Raw genomic sequence first — 4510 nt, 5'->3', positions numbered from 1 at the left:
GTTCTGGTGCTCGGGATGCGATCTCACCTGAGTGGCTTTGTGGAATTGCTTCTTCAGCCCCGCCACAGACATGGTTGCTGCTACACGCACGGTGGTTCTAACGGGACGCGTAAAGGTGCTGTCGCGCGTGGAGTGGATCTCGGTCCGGGTTCTATCTGGTGATTGATCTCGCAGCCGTTGCTGTAAAGTTCCGTCTCTCTACGCTGCGTGCTCGGCAGAGGAATCTCCTGCGAGAAAAGAGGATGACTTTCAGCCCCGATCAGGCAATTGGACGTCAAAGCCACATGTCTAAAAACGGCGATGACGTCAGAGCCGGTTACCGTTTAAAGGGTCCCGCCTCCGCGTCCGTCGCAGAGGCTCTGCGTGCGCGCCGAAAGGAGGCAGAGGCGTTTCCGATCCGGGCTCGACCCGTCGAAGCCTCTTCCGAGTCCTGACGGGGTTCCCTCCATTCCAGCACCCTGGACAGCGCCCGTCAACGCAGGGACATGAAGCCCTGCTGCAGCGTGGCTTCCCTCGGCATGCCCCCCCCCCCCCGAATAAAAAAAATAAAAAAATAACATTTCGGTGACTCTGTCTCTGTGACCAGTCCAGGGCGCACCCAAACTCTGTCCACTGGGACACTGCAGGGGATTAGGGATTAGGGATTAGAGATGGATGCAGCGTTCGTTGTTACCATGGAAACAGCAGTGCATGATATATACTCGCATGATTTTCATCAGCAGTTGAAGAATGCCCAGATGTGACAGAACTCCGCATCAAATCTCTGTGAGCGAGTAAAGAGGGGGGGGGGGGACTGACTCATCATCGACAGCCAGTCGCTGTCCGATCATCCAACACAACCGTTACAGTATTTGAGTCCTACAGAGATGCAGAGTTGAAATGACCAGACAGACTATCACAGCCTAATAGATCTGTGTAATGCACGCTGGACAAAAACGAGAGGAGGTGCTAAAGCCCAGAGTGGGAACGCGAAAGCGTGAAAAAGGCACTTTGACCGCCTCAAACCCCAGAGGAGCTCCCCCAAATAGACTGCACGTTCACTCCCGTGCACGAGGAATACAGCCGAGACAATCCCTGCCAGTCCGATTGCAAACTGTGTGAGCAGTACAAACAGGAAAGCATGTGCGAAGGCATTAATATGTGTAGAGCAATGATGTGCATGATTAGTATAATAATAACTACTACTATATGCACATACACTACAGGATTGGCTTTGCAAATACAGCAAGCTATTAAAATAAGAATTTGTTTTTGCAGTGACAATTCCATCGATTCATTGCATAAGTTTCGAAGCTGGATCGTTTTTTAAAAATACAATATTTAAATTGTTCTAATTTATGTTTTATTCACTGATCAAAGTCCACCAGACCTGATAGTTTAATTAAGGGATAGGAGGAAACGTTTCTTATGTTAGTGGCACCATCGTGTGGAGAATCTCTGAACATGCATTACGATAGAGGGAATGCTGTACGAGCACGATGCATCTACTGCACATACCAAGACAGTCAATTCAAGTGCATCCAATTATGCAAAAATAAAGAAGTGAAGATTAAAACATTTAAATTATAATCATCATATAGATTCAGAAATTCAACTGTCATAAGAGATAGATAATTTCAACATATAAAATGATTTCACGACTTAAAAGATAAAACAAGTCTTGTTCATAGGTCTTCTGTAGAGAATGTCTGTTGGAGCCTTCAAGCCAATATGTGATGCTTTCCTCCCACCTAGTGGTGAGACATGATGAAGCAATACAGATACACGAGTGCAGCTCCTTGCTCAGGATTCCTGCTCACTGGCCTTGGTGATGAAGTGATGGAACGCTCGGCCCCACAGTTCAGTGATCCGTGTGCGTGCGAGTGGCCTGAGGTGAGTGTCCATTTGTCTCACCTCACGGTGGAACAAATCTCTTCTCCATCGAGAAGAGATTTGTGGAAGCTCTTCCATTATGGGTTCAAATGTATTTCTCCCTTTTAGCATTCAACTAAAACATATGTTTTAATCCGTGCCCGTTTTTGTTTGTCTGCAGGACAACCAGAGACTTCCGGGAAACTTGGTGGGATGATGGATGATGTAATCTGGAAGCCACCAAACTGCAATCTTTATCAGAAATCACCGGATGGACAAATTCTCATCACTAAAAATAATAGAGGAAAGCCTCTTTGAGGTAGAACTGCATTTGTTTGGATCATTCCTCACGGCAGCCTGGAAATCTTTCCTGGGGAAGCAGACCGAGTGTGAATACACTTCATATTTGATTGTACACAAAGCCCCAAAGAACCTTAGTCTCCATAAAGGTGCGTTCAGGCGCTGATGGAAAGGACAGGATGGTCCGGGACGGCAAACTCGGGATCATTTGTCTCACACTGTGTCACCAAAGAGACACGAAACACACAAGCGGGCGCAGTTGTAAGGCCCACTAATCCCCACCGCACCCGACTCCACTAAAACATGCTAATGTACCTGTGCTCTGCTCTAATTGGTCCCAGCGATGCTTGCCCTGCTCCACCTGTGTTCATGGGGAGCCTCCAGTCAGTCCTGCAGTCAGGCCCCCGCCAAGTGTGTGTGTGTGTGTGTGTGAGCATTGTAGGGGCTAATATTATGCAAACAAACACTTCTTTGTTGTTTGGCACTTCTTGCGCTGACCTGCCACTGTGTGTGTAATAAAATAAAATAAAAAGGGAATAGGAGAAAGGGAAAAGGAAACGGGATGGGCGAGTCGGGCGGGCGGGGCGGGGGTGCTTGAATTCATTAGTGTGATTACCTGAGGTGTGCTACTTTACAGGGGGTAATCTGCCAGCCCACTTCATACCCTTTAAACTTCAGCCAGTCCACTAATGAGTGCTTGGAAAAGTTACTCAAGGTGGGGAGGTGTTTTGAGGAGCTCTACGCCCGACAGAAGATAACAAAGGATGGTCCTATCAGTCTGTTACAAAAGCGTTAAGACCAATTAAGACCTGTTTGATTTTGCTTCTGAATACACAAACGGCACCATGGACAAATGTGCCAAATGGTGAACTTGGAAATCAGAACCAGACGACTCATGAAAGAATGGGATCTCTGACAATTCCTTGCACCCGAGACAGTTTGACGGACGAGTGATGCTGAGAGGCACCTTTTTCTGAACCATCTGAGGCAGATAAGACATAAGATTAGTCAGAAGGACACCAGAAGTTTCAGCCGGTCACATTCAAAAAGTTGCTCGTCTCTGAGTTGATGTCGAGGACTGCAACTTCCCTCCTGCACCATAAGACAAAGTGGATTACAGACAAGATCAGGCCCCGCTCTCATTCTCTTTTTTTTCTTCTTCTTCTGCCCAGGAGCTCAGGCCACGGCTTTAGAGAGACAGCCGCCATGAGCAAGGCTTAGGACAGTCCACAGGGACAAGAAAGTGAGTGTCAAAGAACAAGGAAAGTGCAGCAACAGCTTGGTTACGATGGACGAGACAAAGACTTGAGAGGGAGGGGGAGAGAAAGCCAAAAAGTGAAGCCAGAGGATATATGTGGAGATAGATCCTGTAACTTTCCCCTTCCTCTCGCCCTATGCCTTTCGCTTTATCACACAGCATCAAAACATAGCTTTAGTCCCATGAGTGGCTGGCCTTTTTATCTGCTCCCTCGCTTCCCACGGCGGGCTGCATCCACCCATAATCTGCTGCCGTTTCATGTTTGAGGAGAATAAGGGACTTGTTCAACCGAAGATCAATGAGGTTGTATACATGGCATATGTGCGCCGGGAGGATACGGCTCCTCTTTCTCTTTTTAAGGTGGCGTTCCAAGCTAAAGAAGGAGGAAATTATATATACATGTAGCGGAGGAGCGATGCCTCTGATCTCAAAGTAAAAAAAAAAAAAATTAAATTATTGGGCAAAAATTTCAAACTTGCAGTCAGGTCAGTCTTATCTTTTGTTTCTGCACATTCTGTCTTCTGATCAAAAATTAATGATGCATTATAAACGAATAAAAAAACACACATATTTGGCTCTATGTCACAAGTACCTATTTTTTTTGGGAGACAGTGCCAAATGTCTGTGTGTGTGTGTGTGCGTGAAATCAAAACAGACTGATATATTGGCAGCGAAAGCCGGCATGTAAAACTGTGTCAGTGAAGTTAGTGAAATCACCAGAGACTGTTTTCCAATCACTGCAGCTGGTTGACGGGATCTACAAGAACTCATTTTGCTCTTTTTACTGTGGGCTTCCCCGCCTTCCCACCCAAGTGGCAAGAACTTGCACCAATGGGAACGCAGAAAGTACAACCGAGAAGCCTAGGGACACGACACACACACACACAAATCATCGATCGACCCTTAAGTCAACCCGTGACCTTGACCTCGTCTGCCCCTCCAGGAACAATCTCCTGCAGGAAACTGTGGAAATGGAGGGGGGGGGGGGGGGGGAGGGGGGATACAAGGAAGTTAGATTTAAAGAGAAGTCGGGGTGAGAGTAAGAGATAAAGACAGAGGAGAGAAATGGCAGAGTTGATTGTGTTGGGTTGAATAAAAGGG

This window comes from Brachionichthys hirsutus, chromosome 17 (genome assembly GCF_040956055.1).
Source record: "Brachionichthys hirsutus isolate HB-005 chromosome 17, CSIRO-AGI_Bhir_v1, whole genome shotgun sequence".
Classification (NCBI taxonomy): Eukaryota; Metazoa; Chordata; class Actinopteri; order Lophiiformes; family Brachionichthyidae; genus Brachionichthys; species Brachionichthys hirsutus.
Note: the sequence above shows the minus strand (reverse complement) of the source record.